The sequence below is a fragment of the Rhinolophus sinicus genome, chromosome 18 (genome assembly GCF_057876585.1).
Source record: "Rhinolophus sinicus isolate RSI-liver-muscle chromosome 18, RSI-T2T, whole genome shotgun sequence".
NCBI classification, from domain to species: domain Eukaryota; kingdom Metazoa; phylum Chordata; class Mammalia; order Chiroptera; family Rhinolophidae; genus Rhinolophus; species Rhinolophus sinicus.
Window position 1 is genome coordinate 6,674,818 of NC_142518.1, and position 24,274 is coordinate 6,699,091.

General features: G+C 40.0%; 1 protein-coding gene across 1 annotated transcript in view; it reads left to right on the forward strand.

Annotated features, from left to right (window-relative positions):
- The window catches only part of FRMPD4 (FERM and PDZ domain containing 4), a 742,584-nt gene that overhangs the window by 16,130 nt on the left and 702,180 nt on the right, over window positions 1-24,274 (forward strand). Inside the window, exon 2 of the mRNA XM_074324291.2 lies at window positions 9,693-9,822. The gene's annotated coding sequence lies outside the window, so the exon portion shown is untranslated. The remainder of the gene's footprint in view (window positions 1-9,692; window positions 9,823-24,274) is intronic.

Sequence of the window (24,274 nt, forward strand, 5' to 3'; positions counted from 1 at the left end):
TTTCTTCTATACTGAGATCTGAAAAAAAAAATCTTACTTTTCTAAGGATGTTATAAAAGAACAGTGTGACAAAAATAGATTCATGCTCAACTACTACAGAAATAGGCGACAGTGGGTAGAAATGATAAATAATAGCCAGGAATAATGGGGGGAGGTCATGATTTATGTTAGAACTGGAAGGAATCTTAGAGCTCACCCAGTGTGTCCCCTCAATTTACATATAGGACTCTCCATACTACTAATGATGAAAACCAGAAATGAATATTAATTCACAATGAGAGTACAGCTTGTGGTTTGTTTTTTATTTTTATTCTAGAGCCTATTTTTTGTTTGTCCCTGGATTTGAGTATTCTTGTATATATTTGGGGAATTTTCAGCAGTACCAGCTGAGTAATTAAGGAATAGAAATGCCGCTATGTTAGATCTGATTCAGAATGGCTCAGTCTCACCAAGCTTATTCCTATGAATTTAAATCAAGTAAGTTCAGTTCAAATTAACTCATCAAGAATCTAGCACAAATTCTTGTCCTATATTCTAAGGTGCTCTTCATCCCGTGGGAAGTAGGATCGCAACATAAAAAATTAGAAAGCAATGTTAGAGTTCAAACATGTGATACAGACAGAAGGTGCTAGAAAGATATCCATGCATTTTTATAGGCTGAAGAAGGCAGTTTTTTTATTTACAAAATAAAGATTTTGGATTAAATTGACCCAATGGTTTTCTTAATTTTTAGTAAATTTGTAGACTTGTGTAACCATTATCACAATCATGTGTTAGAATTGCCCCATTACTCTCAGAATTTTCCTTGGGTCCATTTGTAGTCAATTTCCGGCCCTATGCCTCCACCCCACCTGCACCAGACCCAGCTCTGCTTTCTATAGCTATAGATTTGCCCTTCAGAAATGGAATTACACAACATGTAGGCTTTTGCATCTGGCTTTTTTCCCCCGCATAATTTTTCGAGGTTCATCCATGTTATGGCATACAGCAGTAGTTTGTTTCTTTTTATTGCTGAGCAATATTCTTTTGTATGGGTACATGACTTGTGTATGGAGACACCAGTTGATGGACATTTAGGTTATTTTCATTTTTGACTATTAGGAATAATGCTGCTATTACACTCAGTTACAAGTCTTTGTGTAGACATATGTTTTCATTTCTCTTGGGTAGTAGATTCCTGGGAGTAGGATCACTGCTTGTATAAGTTTAAATTTTAAACAAACTAACAATCTGTTTCACAAAGTGGCCATGTCATTTTACATCCCTACCAGCAGTATATAAGGGTTCTAGTTTCTCCAAATAACAAATGATGTACATCCGTTCATTTGCTTCTTGTTTATTTGTGTGTCCTTTTTGGTGAAATGTCTATTTACATTTTTTTACTCATTTTTACATTGGCTTATTTGCATTTTTATTGTTGAGTTACAAGACTTCTTTATGTATTCTGAATACAAAGAACTAAGAAGTTAGTCAATTTTTGAACTCTTCTTACAGATTTTGTTCAAAAAAGGATTTTGGGAAGTACTCGACTTTAGCTTGGGTATGATGACAATAGACATTTTCGAGAATGGCAAAATTCACATCTTGGAATGCAAATTATATGCAGTTTACCTACAGTAACTTAGGTGTAAATATATAGAAAGAAAAAAACTCAGACATAGTGAGGTTCTATTATCAACTTCTAATTCTTTATCACAAGGAAGTTAATGAAATTCCTTCATCAGATATAACTAAGAAAAGAGTCAGTGTTCTGGTCTAGTGGAAAAACTCCCTTCCTCATTGGCTATTAGCTGAAAATAAGAGTCCAGCCCATTGGGCTGACAAGTGGATGATGGGTGAGGTGGTGGTTGGGATATTCCTGTTTAGCCATTTTGTGCCGTCTGGGCCACACAACCCTGCCTTCTTTGTGGAAATGACTTGTGTGTCAGTGCACGAAGCTTCAGCACTGCGGTGGGCTACACTGCACATTCTGAGTCAATGGTAAGAACACACTATATGATTTCAGCCTTTTCAGATTTATTGAGACTTGTTTTGTGGCCCAGCCTATAGTCTATCCTAGAATATTCCATGTGTACTTGAAAAGAATGCTTACTATGAAAACTCTTATAGAAGAAAAGTTGATTTGACTATAAAGTATCCTGTGAAATGTACTTCGAATCAGTTTATGCTACCCTTGTGTAAATGAGGCTTATTCCTATTCTCCTAAGGTAAATTTAACAAGAAGATACATATTTATGATGCAGATTATTAAGAAAGCAAATATACTTGCAGAAATCTTTAAAAACATAGCTGTCAAAATAATTTATATTTTCCTATCCCTGGTTCTAGTAAACAGTTGAAGGTGTGAGAATATTATTTGTTTCTTCGCCATGTTTTTCAACATTTGTGTACATAATATAGGTTTATTAAGGCCGTTCCTATTCTTGAACTGAACTATTTTGACATTTGTTTAATTAAATAATTATTCATTTACTGCACATGGGAAAAACTTCACTCGCAGACAAGGACAGAATTATCCAGGATATCAATTTTTATTCTCTGCACTATGAAGTCGATGTTAGCGAAAAGCCAGAAGCGCAAAGCAGCAAAGCACAGCATTAGGCAATGTTTAGAGGCTTTGTCATGCAGTTAAAAAGGAATTTCAGGTTTTCACGTGATAAAATTTTGCAAAATATTTTTACTTCTGTTTTTTCAAACCTGGAATTCATCATTTTGAGACAGAATCTTGAGATGAGGCGGAGGCGGACATTTTTTAAGATAATTTCTTAAAAATATCAACATGTTAGAACCACAGAACTCCTCCATTTTGCATAAAGGAAGGCCACTTCCCAAGACTTTCAGTTCCTGCCTTTTCAGGTTTTAGAAGCTAAATAGTTGATTGCTTCATTATTCAATTTCTCACTATTTTAGGACAATGAGGTTCACGGTCAGGGAGGAATACTCAAAATCGTTTTCTCCACATATTAAGAGTTTTGCTTTTGGGTTCTCTTTTTTACTACTCTGTCTCTATCCCTTGTTACATTAAGTGGTTTCCACAGACTTGAGACTAATTGCTGCTGCCAGTTCAAGTGAAATGCTCCTTTCTGTTTCCTGATGCTTTCACTGTGCCTGTGTCCTCCTCTTTCCTATTGCGGGTTGTGCTTGTCCTTTATACTTGAGGATTTGGGCTGTCACTTCTAACTTGGCTTAACTTTTGCCTTGTGTGTTGCAAATTTCCAAGAATTACTGTTGACTTAAATGAACCAAATTGGCCATTAAATACAACAAGGGTGCTTCTCAAGACAATATAAAATTAAGAATACATTTGTGAGAGCACTTGAAATCTATAACAATAGGCATATAGTTTGGAAACAATCATTTCTCAATTTACTGTGTCGACGAAAAACATTCAGCCTAAGAGAAAGCGTATAAGAGTTTATTTGAACCAAACTGACGACAATTGCCGGGAAGCAAAGACTCAACAGATTGAGAAAATGTTCTACAAGATGGCGGTTTGCAGCTTATTTTTACATAGAATCAAAAGAGGAGGGCTACATGAAATCCACTGGTGGTAGATTAAGGGAGTGGGAGAAAGCAAAGCAGGGAAGTCTCTGGGATTGCATAAAAGTAAAGTGGAGAGACAGGTACTTATTTTCATTGCTGGGTACAGGATAGTAGTTCACTTTTTACAGTACATAGAGATGGTAATTAGAGGACAAGAATAACAATGAGGGATTCTGTAGTTTCCTGCTCTGGTGGTGAGGGGGGGAGGGATTACTGACATTCCAAGGGCAGTTATCGTAGGTGCAAAAAGACAATAGCCTCACTTAACGTGAAGATTGACCTTTGTCAAGGAAGCTATAGGCTAAAGGTGTGACTTTCCGCTGTGGCCCACCTTACTTAGGAATTTTTATGTTCATGCCATCCTATGTGGTTGTTTTCAGTCTCTAGAGCTTGCCAGGGTTAGCCTGTGGCCCCTTTTCCGTCTACAACTGTTTTCTCTTGAAGAATAGGTTGCTGTGGTGCTTAAGTTGTCTATTTTAATCTAAGCAAATGTATTGTGGTTGGTTACTATTTCTCAGGGTAATCATCCTTTTTGAGATTGAAGTGTAAGGAGAGCTTCTTGGTTGAGGATTTTTTACGGGACTTGGGCCCGAAGATCAGCTTCTTCCAGGATGTATCTGGACTATATGGTTGCAGCTGCTACATGACTCAGGTGGCATTTGCAATCCTGATTCATTCCTTGCCAAGCAGCATACTGATGTCAGAGAATGTTTCCTGATTATCATCAAAGTTACCTTTGCTGAGATATACTTGGTTTTTCCAGGAAAGGGAGCTGGCAACTGAGAGCCAGTTGGCACCTGACTAGCTATTAGTAATGTGTTCTTCTCCCTCTGGGGTGTCAGCTCCCCAAGGGCTCCATGCCAATCACACTTTAATGATATTTAAAATAGATGAATTGTCTTAGAGAAAATGTTGCCTCCTTGGAAGCATCTTGTCAGGTTCTTAAAGCCTGATTATAAATGAACTCATAAGAGACAAAACTTTTATACATCGGTAGGATTTTTCCTAAACCGAGTTAGGAATAAATGGTTCCTGCATTGCTGTAGGTGAGGTTCGATGAGTTTTAAGAACTTTCTGTAAAGCTCAAATTCCTGGTTATCCTTGGAGATGAAGATTGATTAATCTTCATTTAGTAGCAGTTGTTCTTTTACTGAAAAATTTATAAGGTATCTCTTATTTATGTAAGAGTAGAACCAATTTGTAGATTTTTTTTAAGTCTAAATCTCTAAATTCAATTGAAATTCTTTCACAAAGTATTGAATTTTTTTAAAATAAAGAAGCAGTTAAGGCTCTGCTATGGGACTCTTAAACAACTTGAAGACATTTACTGATTTTCTGAGTTTGTGTTAATTGTGGATATATTTGGTACAAAGCTGAACAAGAGCCAAAGGCTCCAACAGAAGGTTGACAGTGCGATCTGTGATAAGTCATATCTGAGTAAGAGAGATAGAATAGCTGGAGAAGTATTATTAGGATTGTTAAAGGATAAAAAGAGGCATATTAAAAACTTTAAGAGTTTGAGGAAAAATCAATTGGAATTGGGTAGCCTGAAATGCCTTAGAATATCTTGTCAGGTTTCAGCCAGGACCAACAGTAGGTATTCCTAGTAGTACTGAATGACCCCATAGACCCAAGAGGGATCTTCAGAGCTACTACCCTCCCAAGATCCAGAGCCACTCCCAAAGATACCATGTTTCCCTGAAAATAAGATCTAGCCAGACCATCAGCTCTAATGTGTCTTTTGGAGCAAAAACTAATATAAGACCTGGTCTTATTTTACTATAATATAAGACCGGGTCATAACATGACATGACATGACAACACCAGGTCTTACATAAGATCCAGTCTTTAATATAATATAATATAATATAATATAATATAATATAATATAATATAATATGATACCAGGTCTTATATTAATTTTTGCTCCAAAAGATGCATTAGAGCTGATTGTCTGGCTAGGTCTTATTTTTGGGGAAATAGTACCCCAAAAAAGAAAGACTTAGACAATTCTCCTGACAGCTGGAATTGCTGGGGAATTGCAACAGTCTGTAGGACCCTAGCTGTAAATGAAGTATACTCCACATTTCTGCCCAATCATGAGTGGGGTGCAACCCACATTTCTATCTAGCCATATTTTGGGGGACCCAACGTGACAGTTGCTAAGCCAAGTTCTCAGGACACAAGAAGGCAATAGCTGTCCCTGGGAGAGAAAGGATCAATAACCAGTGCTTTTTTCTGCCAATCTGAATTTGGAAAGGAAGGGACAATGTGAAATTTTACCTTCTCTCAATCACGCACTGCACAGATCGAGAGAGACCTGGGAGAGCTGATTTTGGCGAGAATTCTTATCCTTTGCTGGCTTCTGCAAGTTTGCTCAGGATGCCATCTGCAGGTTCCGGAGTGAATGGGGTGTCCCAGCGGTCTCATCCTAGTCACCAGGAACTGTACAAGTGGAAACATCATTTTCCCTCTATCCTTTATAGTGAGTGTCTGGCTAAGACCCCTTGTTCTTTAGGTCACCTCAAAAATGGATAAGGTTATCTAAGATGGTTAAAAATTCTCCACTGAGGCCACTGTAATTCAAGATTATCTTTGGTAAAGTTAATCTACTTGTTCAACCTTAAAACACAATTTTATTCTCCTGAGGCCTCACACTGGCCCTGGTCTAGTTTCTAAGCTGGAACCAGTCTGTCCCCAGACCCAGTCTGGTTTGTAAGCCAGAACCAGTTCATCCCAGACCGGACCAGTTTCTAAGCCAGAACCAGTCCACGTCCAACAGTTTCCAGACCCAATCTGGAAAAAGAAATGCTCAAATTAAGTTTGAAAGATGGTAATGCAAAAGCTGCAGAGCTAGGATCTGGGATTCAAGAGGGAGTGGTCAACCATCTCCAGAGGGTGAGAAAGCAGAGAGCTCAAGGGGCAGTATCAAACCGGAAATGATTAGGAGTGCACAGGGCTGCAGCTCAGGGAGAGATTTTATAGAAAAGATGGAAGCAAAGTAAGGAAATTATTGATTGGCTATAGTATAAAGCCTAGTTGGCTGTTTGTGATTGGTTGTCCTTAGCATTTAGATTTTGTAACCTTGAGGCATTTACAGGCTTAGATTTTGGTTGTCTTATGTTGGCCCCCACGGCATTAGAGCCAGCTCAGTCTAATAACCTCTTTGTTTAATTTAACAGGATTTTATATTTAAATCTCTCACAAAATAGTCATTTATTGGGTCAATTTCCTATGTCAGCTAATTATACTGTATGAATTTTTCCATGACTGCAGCGGTGACTATGTCCTTTATCAAGGTCTGCTGGATTTTTTGACTTGAATGTTAGAACTGATAATACTTTTGATTTGATAGTTCCTGTTTATCTTTTAAACTGAAAAAAAAAAAGCACAAACATGAAAATAAGAAATAAAAAGTTCTTTTAGCTTTGTTTTTAGTCCGGGGTTGATAAATATGCATCAGGCCAGGATTTGTCTTTCTCTAATTAATTCACTTATTCAGTTTAATGTTTGTACTATTTTATAGGAATAAAAGCCTGAAATGTGTGCAATCCTTCCGGGGTTTCCTAAGGAGACAGAACTTATAACAACTAAAACAAGTAGAAAGTGCTTAATACTCTAAGGGCTGGTCTCCAAGTAGGTGAAGTCCCATGGAGGGTCTGAGGCAGGAGGGAACCTTTCTACTAGGGTAGGGGTTTATCCGATGGAATGGGGGCAAGAGTTTTGAGGACAGTCTTAGTGTTGGATTGGCATTTCTGATAGGTCTCACAGAGTTGGTAGGATCTTGAAAAGAGTGTTTGAGGTGGGGAAAGTATTAGAGGGAGGAAGTAGCATGAGGGAAAGCATTTTGGTCACCTGTAAGGCTCATATGGGGACTAAAAGGGTACTTAGACTACTGTAAAGATGTCAAAAAAGGAAGTACTAGAGATTAAGGTTTACACATAGGTTAGGTGGAGATCAGAGAAAATTTGGATGCCAGGCTCAAGATTGTGTATATTTTTGAATTTCTGTGTAGGAGTGGTATGTCAGCTCTGAAAATGCACCTTGCAGACCTCCTACACTGGGAAGCAGTTGTCCCAGGGCCTCAGCTCCTGCCCTCTGGAATCCACTTGGATCTTGCCTCCATGGGCTGCTCCCCAACTATGACTGAGTGGGGAAGGGATACTAAGGCATGCTGTTCCAGGAGATATAGTCTCCTTTGTTGGTTTAACTTGACTCAAAAACTCCCAGACAGCTTTGCTGAACCTTCCTTAGACATTAAAACAGTGTAGGCTGCTTCCACCCAAGTGAACGTGGGTCTGTCAGCTCTCTTAATCTTGCCTGGCTCCATCCATATTTCCCTTTGCACAGGCATTTCCACTAGTAAAGCCCTGGTGCATTTAATCTCATCTTGACTTCTGCATCTTAGAGGAAGGACCAGGACTAACTCCAGGTGTTTAAAAGTAGCAGCATGGTTGAAGGTATATGGCTAAGGAAAGTGTCTTGAAGATGTGTTTGTGTAGCAAGCACAGTGCTTTTCTTTTCGCTGTATGGCTACTTCAGGAGACTTTACTGGAACTGGTGGAGATTAGGGAGGTCTATAGCACCCCCTAGGCTACCCTCCGTGTTGGTGGCGGGGAGTCACTTCAAGTTTTTGACTTATTACGAAATGAAGACAGATTATTTCATAGTTTAGTCATAAACTGTGACTAAAGTCATATGTATGACTAAAGAAAACATTATTTCAACTCTATTAATGTAAACTGAAAATGTAATTTCTGCCTCCAGTTCAATACTTCTGATTTAGAAAGAACTCGTGTCTTAAGTGTTTGACAAAGATGGCTTAAATATTCTTTTCTCCATTATTTTCCCCCCCAGTATCCCTCTAATGCATTTTATCAGGAAGTATGGCATGGCCATACAGCTTCTTAATTTACAAGGTTCCTTCTTCGTATAATTTGTGAAAGAACTCTTATGACAGCCCGAAATTACTTCGACTCAATATTAATAAAGACATTTGTTAAAACATGTGCCTTGTTCTCCTGTTACTCAGCTTTGTGTTATGCTTTGTCTTCCACTGAAATAATTCTGTGTTTAGGACCTTGCCGTTGGTTGCCTTGGATGTCATGGGACTGTCAGAATTTTAGGCTGTTACTCTGCTGCATGTGCTGGCAGGAGACAATAGGCTGCCAGGCAGAGGCAGAGAGAAAGGGAAAACTGGATTCCCATACATGCTGTGGCCTTGGCAAGTTACACACATTGCACAGGTCTGTGAAAATAATTTCTACCAGAAATACATGTCATAAATAAACAAAGGCTGCTCAGAAAGTTAACAAGAGAGAAAAAATGAGGGAGGAAGCATAGACGGCCTGGGTGCGGACTGAGGGCACTTGAATGGCATTGCATTGGCAGCTCTAAACCGGTAGTCAGACACACCAGAGGGGCAAGGACAGAGGAAGCTACCTAAGGGATGCTAGAGCCCACAAGAGTAAGCTGAGACTTTGAACAGGGTAAGTGGAAGAGGAGGGGAAAGTGGCCAGGGGTTGATTTGCATGCGCAATTGGACAATGGGAGCTTTTGGTGTCCCTTGAGAAAAGCCTGTGCTTCCTCCTCAATGACAAGGGTTATTTAGCAAACAAAGTGGTCAGGCCTCTTGTCTTTATATGCAAAACTATCCTGTCATTCTTTTGTTGCTCTGGGAATATTCTAGAGAATTGATGTCTCCTTTATCCATGAAGACTTCCACTCATCTGCTAATCCCCTAACAACAAAGATGCATTCCAAAATCAAAAGGAGTTTAATGGACACTTTACATTGACCTTATTTATCGCTCTTCCATTCTGTGGGCGTTCTTGACGTCTGTGTATAGTAAAATGTGAGTGTTTCCTTCCATAGCAAAATAGGTTTTTCTCTAGTAAATGTTTGTTCTTGTGCAGAAAAATGTGAAAGAAGTCTTATACTTTATTGTTACCAGTTGTTTCACAAAGTTAGTAATTATTTAAATTGAGGATGGTGGAAGTAGAAAAGTCAGAAGAACATCCACTTGTGACATTCCCAGGAGAAGAATTCCTGCAATGAGTAAAACCGAGTGAATTCTACTGTTCTTTAAAAATATATAACAAATTTTGTAGAAAGAAGATAGTCAAAGCCAGACACTATTTCTCTTACAGGTGGATGGAAAACAGACCAAGAGGAAAAAATAAGTGACTTAATGACCTAACTTTACCCAGAGAGTGGAAAATAAAACGCAAGATTCTAAACCCTGCCCTTCCATTTCATCTTCATCTTTGACAAATACCGGTGAGTGTTGGTAATCATTTTGAAAGTTTACCTAGTGGCCATGGAAACAAAATGGCCAAAACAGCAATGCTGATTTGACTCAAAAATTCTTTTAATTTTCTTGCAAATATTATTAGAATGGTATTGTTTTCTTATTCATGAATGTGAAACTGTGTGACTTGATCTTTTTAAAAAAGCACATCTTTATGAGTTGTGTACATCACATGAAGACATGTTACTCAGAACGAAATCTCCACGGGGAAGGCACCTATGACAATAGCAACAATGACAGCCGCAGTTTATGGAGTCCTTTTTCTGTCATGCGTTGTGCTAATGTGCATTCCAGAGATTTTCTAAAGAATCCTTGTGATAGCATTAGGTAAGTATTTTCAGCATTTTATGAATATGGAAACTGAGGCATACCGTGTTTCCCCGAAAATAAGACCCAGCCGGACTATCAGCTCTAATGCGTCTTTTGGAGCAAAAATTAATGAAAGACCTGGTCTTATTTTAATATAACATAAGACTTGGTATTATATTATTATATTATATTATATTATATTATATTATATTATATTATATTATATTATATTATATTATATTATAATACCGGGTATAATATAATATAATATGTGTGTCTTATATAAGACTGGGTCTTATATTAATTTTTGCTCCAAAAGATGCATTAGAGCTAATGGTCCGCCTGGGTCTTATTTTTGGGGAAACATGGTAGAGAGGCTAAGACATTAGCCGCGGTCCGTATATCTAACATGACTAGTCCTCTCTCTCCAAAGATAATTCTCTTAACCAGGGAAGATAATGCAACTGGTAAACTGAGTGGTGATTGGGACACACCAGGTCCTTTAACACATTTGATTTTTCTAAAAGGATATCCAGATTGTAGAGTAGGTTGAATGAAAAGGAACCAATTCATACAAGGCTTTGGCATAGGAATAACTAGTATGTGGCTTGCTCTTATGATATCTTGTGTCTGCCAATCACTTGCTTTGGAGAGAAGGACGTCACAAAATGGGTACAGTTTCCAGGCTACTAGTTCAGGTAATAAAGGACTGTGAACATTGAGTTTAGGCAATCATAGGAGAAACAAGGTGAAAAAGCACAGTTCTCAGTTGTAGTCCTGGAAATCCACTGACAGCGGGGTAGACACATTCTGTGAGCTACAGTGGTGGTTGGTGGTCTGTGAATTTATTTCTTTACACGTCACTTCAGCAAAAAAAGAAAAAAAAAGGTAAGACTGTCCATATAAGCATGTGTCTGTGTATGTATATATAATGATTACAGATTATAAACATTAATATATTAAGAGCTCTTAAAAGAGACTTTTAAATATGCATCAAGTTTAGTAAAATTGTGTAATGGGCTGAGTGTTGTTTCATGATTTTTAATATTCCTGAAAACTATGGCAATAGTTTGTTTTCATGGTCTGGATGTTTAGTTTTTAAAATATTTTGCAAATTGTGATGACTTCATGCTACTATTAGCCAATTTCTAAGGGGGAAAATATACACTTTTGTGGTGAGACTGATGATTGACTGTAACAGTTGTTAATCCATATTTAAATAGTCTTCTTAACTTCGATTTCGTGTGGTGGATTTCTCCTCAGAACTGATTGTATCAGTATTTTTCAAACTGCATATCACAACCTATTGGTGGATTATAATATTCATAATAATTCATATAACTTTTTAATAAAATAGAGAAAATGTTAGAGTACATTACTAATAAGTATTGTTTTGAGAATCTCTTATTTCAGTTGTATACCTATATCTCTATCTGGCTATATTTACATGTCTATTTACATGTCTGTATATACATATTTAACTGAATCACAATGTGAACGTTGACGGTCAGACAACCTTGAAAGTATTAAATTAGGTATTAAATTAGGTCATTATTGTTTTTACCTAGGACTTATCACTGTTAAAGAGCTTATACTAAGACAAGGAGAAATGTAAACTCTACTATTCTCTATTTTTTAATAAAGATTTTGTTGGGGAAGGGGAACAGGACTTTATTGGGGAACAGTGTGCACTTCCAGGACTTTTTCCAAGTCAAGTTGTTGTCCTTTCAGTCTTAGTTGTGGAGGGTGCTGTTCAGCCTCAAGTTATTGTCCTTTCAGTCTTAGTTGTGGAGGGCACAGCTCAGCTCCAGGTCCAGTTGCCGTTGCTAGTTGCAGGGGGCACAGCCCACCATCCCTTGCGGGAGTCAAACCGGCAACCTTGTGGTTGAGAGGACGCTCTCCAACCAACTGAGCCATCCGGGAGCTCAGCGGCAGCTCAGCTCAAGGTGCCGTGTTCAATTTTAGTTGCAGGGGGCGGAGCCCACCATCCCTTGTGGGACTCAAGGAGTCGAACCAGCATCCTTTTGATTGAGAGCCCACTGGCCAATGTGGGAATTGAACGGGCCACCTTCCACATTAGGAGCACAGAGCTCTAACCGCCTGAGGCACCGGGCTGGCCCCAACTCTACTATTTTCTTGCTTTTTTCTTGTGCTTGCATCATCTGCATTTCTTTAATCCTTGACTTTTTTGCACAGAGCTTTTTAAGCCATTTATGTGTTGTGTGTTGCGTGAGGGTTCGTTTAGTTACAACTAGAGAATATAATCTGTAAATTAAGGCACATATCAGCTGCAACAGAACAAAAGTATTGCAGGTGCCTGACAGACCCTTTGATAACTCCTTTTCCTCAAGTAACATACGTGGTTCATGAGCTTTAGACATCAGTAAGAGAGAGCACCAGTGGCAATCTCTATATGAGCTATTAGCAATGCTTAATTTCTGTCCTATTGTTTTACACAATCTTTTTTCATAAAAGTGCTGATATTTTTCTCCTGCACCCCAGCGGATCACCTTAGGTCATGCCCTGTGGAGCACGTACCCTGCTTTGTTGACACTCACTCATAGGCACGGTGGCCAGGGGTTGCAGCCACTCCTGCCTTCTGTTTTGACCTCATCTCACACCATTCTACCTGCTCCAGTCTAACCACACTGACCACACCAAACAGGTTCCTGCTGCAGGACATTTGAACTGCTGGTTCTTATTACTGTGACCCCTATGAGGCTGGCTCTTTGTCATCACACAGGACTTGACTCAAAAGACACCCTCTTGAAGAGGCCTTCCCTGATCATCATACTGTATACAGTCCCCTTCTCTCTCTCCACAGTCCCTAGTCACTCTTTATTTCATTACTCTCTTTTATTTATGTATTTTCACAGAACTTATCACTTTCTGTTTAATGTTACTCATGTCTTAAGTCCCTCTAGAACGGGACCTTGTCTCTACAGCTCACTCGTGTATCCCCAGAATGTTGGAGCTGGTAAATACTTGTAGAAAGATTCAAAGAATGACTCAACATTTCCCCTGTCCCACTGCTTCCCTTGAGCCAGTCCCTTTGTATCCAGGCTTCTCATTTGTCTCTGAAACCAGTTCGTCCCCAAGATATCGTTTGGCAGAGACACTGTATTGGGAAGGATGGGGTGGTTGTAGGGTGAACCAAATGCTCTGAGAACTCTTTGGAAGGAACGCTCATGACCCAGGTGTTGGGTATGGATGCTGGTCCTAGAAATCCTGATGGCTGATATCTGATAATAGAATTATCAGGCCCCCTATGCATTTGGGAACAGAGACCTACAACTGCAGATGTATTTTACTGTTCGCTCTAAAAGATAAAATTTTTGTGTCCCATAGATAATTGCCATGATAAGAAATTTGATCTCCAATTGGAAATGAGCTAAATTTAGTGGAGACTGCTAAATTTTATCCCTGTAGACAAAATATTACAGTCGGAACTTGGAGTCAATCAACTGTACTTGAATGCCATACCATCCTGGCTCATGTCTGGCACTCAATAGACTCTTAATAGGTATCAGTTATGTGAATAAATAAATATAGCCAGTCATGGAAGCTGAGTCTGGCCTGACTGACATTATTCAGCTGTGCAATCCAGATCAAGATCTGACAAACGATGGCCCATAGACCAAGTCTAGGCCCCCACCAGTTTTTCTAAATAAAGTTTTATTGGAACACAGCCATATACAACAATGGCAGAGCTGAGTAGGTGTTTATCTGGCTCTGTACAGGAACTGTTTCCTTACCCCTGAGCTGGAGAAGATGACTTAATATCTCCTGGCATTGATTTTTGTCATTTGTAAAATGAGTTGAATGGACTCAGTGGTGCAGTGATCCTTTTCAGAGCTCACACCTGGATCCCCTGGAATCTAAGATACTGTGTCCATAAAGAAAAAGTGATGCAGACCTAAGGTTACACTCATTGTCTTCTGAGAAAGCACATGATTTCAAGAAGTTACGTTTTCATTAAGTGGACATAAAGCTTTTACCACATATATCTTGTAGACATTTGGAGCATTCCAGGCTGAGTTCATTTCTGTGGTTTGGTGTTAAGTGCTTACAGCAATAGACTCATGCTGCTTAGTAGTTTCCCACTGCTTTCCTCAAGGGCTTTACTAAAATAAAAGTGAAGAGTTTGTAAAGTAACTCTGATAAGTGGGTTCACTTACAGTCTATAATGTTTTAAGTCTGAGCCTGGTATATTGAGTTAAGAAGTGAAAAGTAATGTTATAATTTATAAATACATACATTATAAATAATTTTAATATAACATTAAAATCCCAGTTGAATTTCTTTGACTTACTGTGATTTTATTTATGGGCCAGATAAGAACATTATTAGTTGCTACCTATTACAGGAAGAAAATCTGGTTTGGGAGAAAAATTTGTCTTTATTAAGTTAGAACCAATTACATGATCTTCATTGGTTTTCTTGTTTGGGTTTAACTTATAGATGCTTCAGTAAATAAGAGACTCATGCATACCTTTCAGGATCATTAGATCTGTAAAAATTTGTTCAGGTCATCAAGTTTACATTGGCTAGTTCTTCCCATACTTGCCATCCTTTTCCTTAGCTACTCTTCTCCTATTACTATTAGCTGCAGTCTATACCACAGATCACAGCATATGAATATTACGATCAAATCATGTAGTCAGGAGTTTCTGACAAACTGAGCAAAAAGAAGTAGAATACGTTGAATTTTTCTGCGCAATTAAGCAGCAAGTTGCAATTCAGGAACTCTCCCTCATTCATTAAACATTTATTGAGCATCTACTACGTATGTGGCAGTTCACGCCAGGAGGTGAAATAGCTCAGTTATGTGTTATCTTCTATAGATTACAAATCTATAGAAATGTAGATCTCATACTTTGAATCCACTTGATTTTCACCCCAAATTTGGAAGGGAATCAGAGCAAGGATTCTGTCTACCTCTAAGGTTTGTGTGGGACCCTTCTGGAGAAATACTCGAGTGATAGAGTGGAGAGGTAAGCCCACCCTGGCACTGTCTGGGAAAGCTTCATCCTCCCCCAGGTGAGTTTCGTTATATGGGATCTCGGTGTGGACTGGGGAAGGCCGGACACCTCCTTGATCTGAGGGTGGTGAGCAGAAAAAGGGTAGTGACAGGCGCTAAGGCTGGGCAACCTCTGCATGCAGGAGACCGGATTCCTAATTCACACCCTACTCAGCCTTCTTGACCCAAGTAGGAGGCTGGGTTTTCAGCTCATGGTGAGAGGAGCCCTTCTGGGTCTACCTAATGCCCAGATAACTCCAGTGCTTGCCAAACACCCCCTCCTAACCAAACTCAAATTGCTGCCTTTCCTTTGGGTGTGGAGTGGTAGGGCCAGGGTCTATGAAATGGGAAAATTCTTTGCAAATTACTCATCATTGTTTGATGGTGACCTGACAATAATAGAAATAGCATCCTGGACCTGCCAATAGGTAACTCTTTGCCTTTGGATAAGAAATTCTGAGCCATAATGTCCTGATCTATGAAATGAGGGAGTTGGACTAGGTAGATGGTCTTTGAGATCTTTCCCAAATCTTACTTGCTATGAATTTTGAACTTAAATTTGACTCCCAAATTAACTCAGTTTATGTGGGGCTCATGATCCAGAGGTATCACTGTAGCATATGCTGTCATGGTAGTGCCTATTCGTATCCCCCTGGCACTCACCATTTCTGCTGGCTTTGCTGCAAGCACCTATCACTCTCTGCTGGAGGCTTTCATCTGGCTGCCGAGATATGCTTGGCTGGAAATGCAAGGGAGTTAAAATCCTCAGGAGAGGTCCTCAACTGATGCCAAGTATGAGTTGAAGAAAGATATCGCAGATTGAGGAATGTATTTTATTTGCCCTAAGGTTACTAGACTGAGCAAATAAAAATACAGGACTCTCAGTTATATCTGGGTTTCAGATAATATCAAGTAATTGTTTAGTTCTAGAGGTATGTCCCATCCCTATTATGTGGAATATACTTATACTAAAAATTTCGTTGTTTATTTGCAATTCAAATATAATGAGAGTCCTGTGTTTTATCTGTCATTGTTAACCCCATCTCTTATTGGGAGCATTGGGTATTGCAAGCAGACCATTTCCAGAGCTGAGGAAAGGAGGGTGATTGGGACTGGTTTAGAAGATGCAAAATGTGGAGGGAGTGAGGCATACCTAAGTACCAGTGCCCACGGATAAAGACATGTCCAGAACCAAGTAGTAGAGGGGTGTCGGGTAGTGCATAAGGAATTATCAGTTCAAAGGGCTCAGGCAGGGAGGCAAAAACTAAGTACAACAAAACTGCAACCAGCAATCTCAAACACTGTGGGGAGACGCTGAATTCACTGAGCTTGCCCAGACATTATTCATTTCTCTAGCCCTACTGCCCAGCACAGTGTCTGGCTCAGTTTTGGTGCTCAGTTAACCTTGAATGACATGGGAGGAAGACTGATGGAAATAGGAAATTCTGTCGTTTTGAGTTTGGGGCCTACTGAGAAATGCACAGGACCTTTTTGAGCAGTGGCACATCTGATTACAGATGCATAGAAAATATGAATTGCTATGTGAATCATAAGTAATAAGCTTTTCTAATCCTGTCCTCATTTTTTATTGCAAGTACAGTTCAACTTAAATCTTTCAGGGCTAGACAGGTTTTTGAATGCCACTTGTATGTTCAAACCTAATTTACTTAATAGCCAACTTATCTGAACCTTGAACAATATTATTGGAGCATTTAGACTCAGTGAAAGGGTTTGGGAGGAAATTTTCCCATTCAAAAGACTGTAGTCAATTTATGTTTTCAATGACATTTCCTTTTCTTTCTGCAGGAAGAATAAAATCTCATTCTATGTCTATTATTATTTCTAACTGTAAGTTCAAAGTTGAAAAAGATCAGTTTTATCCTCAGCAAGCCATGTCATATGTCCTTACTCTTTTACAGAGAAAATAAAGGGAAATAGAAAAATAAACAGTAGCATCTAGATAACTGAAAAGTAGCATCAACATTTCTGTAGTTTTCGTTCAAGTCAGCTTTTATTTTGACCAGAGAAAATGCTGTTTACAAAGCATTAAGCAGGGTGCTCTCTGAAAGGTGGTTTCAACTTAAAATCATTTATTCTGTAGACGATATATTTTTCAGAGCTAATATGTTCATTCTGTGTCGACAGTGTGTCAGCCACATGAGAAGGGCAGAAATCTGTATACGGAGAAGTAGTAAAAATGCACTTACGAATTCAAAATAATATATATTTTAATGTAAAGTGAAAGTTGTCCTTGTTGTTAGCATTCTATCAAAAACAAAAGTTTCCCCTGATGCTATAAGCCAATAATAGCTCTTTTGAGGCTTCTTGTCCCAACTCTGTGTGATACTGTTATGGAGACTTGTACAAGAAGTAAAGGAGGCTTCCTGTTTCTGAGCGTGGCGGGGTCAGTTATTCATACCAATTGCCTGGGTAAAATATGTTTTCAAAAGCTTAAAATTACCGAAGAGCTGACCAAAGTACAAAAGTGAAGGAAAATGTTAAATCACAGCGTTGGCTAGACTATGGAGAACTGGAAGCCTTGTACATTGCTGGTGGGAATGAAAAATGGTTTTGTTGCTGGGGAAAACAGTATGTCAGTTCCTCAAAAAGTTAAACATACAGTTACCATCTGACCCAGCAATTCCGCTCCTAGGTATACACTCAAAAGAATTGAAAGCAAGAGCTCAAACAGATACTTGTACACCAATATCCATAGCAGCATTAGTCATACTATCCAAAAGGTACAAACAACTGAAGTGTCCATCAGAAGATGAATGGATAAACAAAGTGTGGTCTATCCATATAAGGAACATTTTTCATCTATAAAAAGACATGAAATTCTCATACATGTTACAACATGGATAAACTTTGAAAACATTATTTTAAATGAAATGAGCCGAACACAAAAGGACAAATACTATATGATTTCCCTTAGGCCAGGTACCTAAAATAGGCAGACTGATAGAGACAGAAAATAGAATAGAGGTTACCAGGGTCTGGGGGTAGGGAGATGGGGAGTTGGTGTTTAATGGGGACAGAGTTTCAGTTTGGGAAGATGAAAATAATTCTGGAAATGGATAGTGATGATGGTTGTACAAATTGTGAATATATTTAATGTCACTGAATTTTACACTTAAAATGGTTAAAATGGTAAATTTTGTTATAGATCTTTTACCACAATTTTTAAAAACCCAGAATAATGTGAAGAAAAAAATGAGAAACATGACAGGTAAATGATTACAGAAGCTGCTTTTGACCTGAGGGCATTTGCCATTTCTCCAGAAAATGAGGACTTTTCCTTTACAACCTCCTACAGCAAGAGAGACAGAAATCAAAGCCCAGCGTCTTTTTGTTGGGTATTTAATATTCATCTTCATTAATTTTACCCTGAATGTGCCCTGTGAGGTTTTCTGAATGAGAGACCACAGATTTTCATTTGTGATATTTACATAATAATCACTGCTTTGGCTCCCTTGCCCCAGACCTTTCTCCTGGGGCATCAGTTTGGCACCGGATGGAAGTACCTCTTCTGTGAGGTTGCCAGATAGATAATCCATAGGTGAGAAATGGAGAAAAAATGGAGTTTCTCTGCTTATATACAGTAGAAAGGGGCAGCTGCCTCTCCCTCGTCTCTCAAAGAGGGAATAAAACTTTTTGGTCCTTGGAGGTGAGATGAAAGGATCTGAGTTTTCACTCTTACCTTTTTGAATGTATTTAAATATTTATAAGGACCAGATAATCCTAGATGGCTCTGGCTCTACCAGGTCCTAAGCCTCGTTTTCCCTTGAAAGGTAAACACAGATCTCCAGAGTTAGGCAAATCTCTCTGGAGTTCTCTCAGTATGTATACTCGTACAGTTTGTAAATTACCTTCCCAAAGCTTGCTCTTAGCTCAGGATGCCAAGTTTTCAGCAAAATTTGTTCAGAAATCCCTAGCTGCGCAGAAACACAAAAATATTTTCTCTACACCCCACACTGTTGAAGACTGCACTTAAAAAATTTCCAAGTTCAGTTTATCAACTCTTTGTTCTACCCAAGAATGCTTTCCCTGTAAGGTCAGGGGCAAGACAAGGCTTCCCATTCTCAGCACTTCTATTGAATATGTACTGCAGGTTCTAACCGTTACATTACAGTGCGGTGTGGGGAAGGAAGGGAAAGAGAAGAAACGGATTTCATTTGCAGATTACATGACCATCTATGCAGAAAATCCTAAAGGATCTACAGAAAGCTGCCTAGAACAATAAGTGAGGTTAGCAAAATTAAAAACACAAGTACCTGCAATGTAAGGCAGAGTGTGATAGGTCTTTTACAGAGGTACCACGCGTCCTTTAGATGTACTGAAGTGGAGAGATGGATTCTCTTAGAGAAAGTGGAAGGCATCATAGGACGTGAGCTATGAATCAGGTGTTTGGGGAAGGACTGATTTTGGTCATGAAGAAGGGCATTGGTGTTCTGAAGGAAGGGAAGAGCAAAAAATCTGTTTGGCAGTGGACAATTATGGGGAGCTCATTGCTTTCTTTAATAAAATTGGTGTTGAAATTACTGTTCCCCCGAAAATAAGACCTGACCGGACAATCAGCTCTAATGCGTCTTTTGGAGCAAAAATTAACTTATTTTAATACAAGACCGGGTCTTATATAATATTAATAATCTTATATTAATCTTTGCTCCAAAAGACGCATTAGGGCTGATTGTCCGGCTAGGTCTTATTTTTGGGGAAACACAGTAGGAAGAAGAGCAGAAGGGAAGAAGGGCCAAAAAGGAAGGTTGGGAATGTTACTGATACCAGGACCAGAAAGAACCCAAGCGGCACTCAGAGAGTTAGGAGTGTCAGCTTTATTATGCTGGTGGGCTCAGCGGGATCCTTCCCAAAAGACTGAGCCCCTAGCAAGGTTTTGAGCAGGTTTTTATGGGTTGGGGACTTCCTTGAGTCGGGGAAGGGGTAGGTGTCGTCTGGTGATTGGCTCGGGGTGTAGCTTGGAGGGGGTTATGTGGAAGTGGGCTGGGGCTTAGGCTGGGGACTTCTCTCTCCATTCGGGCCACCATTTTAGCTCAGTTCCACGTGGCAGGGAACCATTTTGGGTCAGTTTCTCCATCAGAAAGAGATGGGAGAGGCCTTGAATGTCAGGCCCAGAATTAAAGACTTTACCTGAATAACTTTAAATAATTCCCAACACCTTCCTTAGAGGGGTATACAATTATTTTATCAATTATAAAATAGCGGCCTTGCTTATTTTTCTGTTGGCAAGTCGTAAAAGATGATTATGTTTCATAAGTAATTTTAAAGTCACTCAATTTGTGACTTTATTTTTTTTAAACTAGGCAAAATAATCCAATTGTATGTGGAAACATAAAATGAAAACATGAAATGAAATCTTGCAAATCTTCTGCTCTTGTATATTTATCTCTCTATATAACCCTAGAGTATAAGCTCTTTGAGGACAGTGACATAGGATCTAAGTCTTTCATATTTGCTACTGTGCAGGCCATTCAGTAGGTATGTAATAAATCTTAGGTATCCAGCTACGATGTACAAGTACAGTAATACAGTTGGTAGCTTTGACATTATTAAGAAATGAGTGTTTCCTGGAAAGAAAGAAAGGAAGGAAAGGAAGGAAGGAAGAAAGCTTCACAGCATACAGCCAAGGAATAAATATGGGAAATAGGCCGAAAGTAGCACCCACCCGTCCCCCTGGGCCAGGCCATGTGGAGCACCCTGGCGGTTCCCAAGGCAGACAGCTTCGCCCCCTCCAGTTCTGTCCACAGAGGAGGTGTCTGTTTACCCATTTCAGAACACCACTGTGCTTTGTTACAAACCTTTTCTCCCTTTGTTATCCCAAAGGAAATGGTGCACAGCAACTCTCCTTTCCTTCTCACTCAAAACCCTTTCCCATAGGAACCTGGAAGCACAAACCTCAGCCCTTCAGAGACTGACCCCCCACACATAATTTCCAAAATGAGCCCTGGAGTGGACAAACAGCCGTGCTGACAGGGTTTCCCACGTGAGAAACCCGCCTGCCTTTACGTCATACCCGCTCCTACTCAGAAAGGAAATTCTGAGGCTCCCAAGGCTCTTTCTCTAAAGACAACTTCCTCTCTGCGAGATTTCTCCGTCAGGCCTGCCGTTCTTAATGAGATGCCCACCACCACCTGTGGACTTGCTGAGCCGCACTTTCACTTTAGAAACCATCTTCCTGATTTTCTCAGTGTTGAATTAAAATAGACTGCAGTTACTGTCTTTAATTGAAAAGACTTTTTTGGCTCTAATCTGATGCTCATAAGGAAACATCCCAACAGGGGTTGGTTAAGGTTACACGACTAGGTAGGGAACCTGTGTCCTCATTATCTCTGCCTTGATTTGTTTTGCTGTCAAAGATCAGCTGGGGATAGTTTGCCAGAACAAACGCTACCGTACTTGCAGTGAAATGACAGAAAGGAAGGTAAAATAAAGACTATGTAACTAAGGAGAAATTAGCATATTTCAAACAGCAGGTTTCGGAGACTTGGAAATTATAGTAGTGTATTAGGACTCTCTAGGGAAACAGAGCTAATAGACTATATGTAATATAAATATTCTATGTATATATAATGTATATATACAGAGGGTGCCAAAAAAATGTATACACCTTGTAGGAACGGAGTCCCAGAGCAGTTTCCAGGCTCCCGACCTCACATAGAAAGGTGCTGGCTCGGGTAGTAGATGCCCATCAGCTGTGATCAGGTAGCCATCAGCTGTAAGCAGTTGGCCATTAGCCACTATTGTTTTGTATATAACTGTCATGGCTATGCTAGCAAGCACGGATTGCAGCTAGCAAGTGGGTTGTGGATTGTGTTGATCCTACTCCCTGTGTCTTGCCCGGCCGCCAGCAAGACTGGGGTGCAGGAAGACCCCTCGTTGAGGTACCGGCAGATGTTGGCTTTTGTGTCTCGACCAGCCACCATTGAGAATATAGTGGTATGAACCCCCTATCTGTGGCTCCATTGTTGTTCCTTTTTGGCCTCACCATGTCCTGTGTTCTTGTGTGGGGAGCGGAAGCTGAATCCCTGCATTACACACATTTTAAGAAAGGAAAACTGTATTAAAGTTGTAATACTCAATATATACCAATAGCAAAACATGAATATGAGTCCCGTTTGACTTCTGCAATTACAAGAGGTGCTCAAAGTGGTTCCATCAGCATCCAGACATTTCTGATTATGGTAAACTGCTTGAGCAACATTGACTAAAGTGTTAACCTCTTAAAATGTGTACATTTTTTGGGCACATAATATGTATGTGTGTGTATGTGTGTGTATATGTATATATATATGTCATGTGGGGTGGCCTGCGGGGTCTCTGCTCCTGCTCCCCATATAAGAATGCAGGACATGGTGAGGCCAAAAAGGAACACCCACGGAGCTATAGGTAGAGGAGTTATACCACTATAGTCTCACTGGAGGCTGGATTCACATGACATGCGACCTGCTGTCCGCTTTCCTGCCACCTAACCGCCTTACTTCGATTCAATTCCCCAGCGCAGCCGCGGCAGTTATACTAGTGGCCAATGGCTAACTGGCTACAGCTGATGGCCATCTACTACGCGAGCCAGCACCTTTCCACGTGAGGCCAAGAGCTTGGAAACTGCTCTCTGGGGCTCTGTCCCCACTATATATATACACACACACACACACACACACACATATATATGAGAGAGAGAAATATTGATTTATTATACGGAATTGGCTCACGTGTCTATGGAGTCTGAGAAGTCCCATGTTCTGCCCTCTGCATGCTGGAGGCCCAGGAAAGGCCATTATGGTCCCCTAGTCTGAGTTCAAAGGCCTGACAACCAGGAGAGCTAATGGTGCAAATTCCAGTCAGAGCAGGAGAAACCCAAGTCCCAGCTCCAAAACAGTCAGAGAGAGCGAATCTCCCTTATTCCATCTTTGGTTCTATGTAGACCTCCAATGCATTGGATGAGGCCCACCCACATTGCGGAGAGCAATCTACTTCTTTCAGTCTGCTTATTCAAATGTTAATCTCATCCAGAAGCATCTTCCCAAATACACCCAAAATAATGTTTAACCAAGTATCCAGGCACTCTGTGGTGCAGTCAAGTTGACACAAAATTAACCGTCCCTGGTAGTGAGCAGTTCAGCAAATGTCAAAGAAGATTTGGTATTTCCCACCTCAAGTGTGTCTCCATTTTGACAACCCAATTGTCCACCTGCATTTGAGTTCTATGGTTCCCTTCACTATTTACCGACTACCTGTCTTTGGCTGGAGCCTATCTCAAATGTAAATAACATCCCTCCTCTTTTGAAAAGCTTCACTAAAGAAATGGGTCTACAGCAGTGCTTTTGACCAGGAATTTTTGGCCCCCACAGGTGTATTTGGCAATGTTTTCACCCCAGGAGGGGTGGGCCCATGCCACCTGAACGGAATATTCTTACATATGGTAGATAACTGGGACCATTAAGTTGTTTACTGCATTGATTATACAGCTTTTAACAAGTCCGTGCCACAGAGCTCCAAGCCACCTGTGTTAGCGAGTGTCACTTGACTACATATAACAAGCCCCATTGACTCAGGAAGTTTTCCCACTGTGTCTGGAGATGTTTTTGGTTGTCACAATTGAGATGCTACTGGCATCTAGTGACTACAGGCCAGGGATGCCACCAAACATCTCCCAATATCCAGGGCAGCCCCCTCACAAAGAACTATCCATCTCCAAAGGTCAGTAAGGTCAAGGGTGAGAAATCGTGATCTAAAACCAAAGACATATTCCATAACACTCAGCATAGTGTGCCCGAATGGCCCGTCTGTCATGGAAGCCAGTGTTTCCTGGATCAGCATTTCCCCACTGAGTTTAAATTACTGGGTAGGATCTAGCGTTAAAATTGGCAACTTGCAAATAGCTTTAAGGTAGACGTGTTAAATCTCAAATTTGGATGAAAAACGAGAAAGCCATGAGAGAAGTTAAGCAGTACTTTGAAAGCTAGGCGAGCTGTGAGACTTGTGTGCAGGTGGCTTCCTTCCAGATGAAAGCGCCAAAGATCCTGTAGTGAGTTCTCCGATGGGGAGGGGCAGGTACTCAATTTCATCAGAGGCAA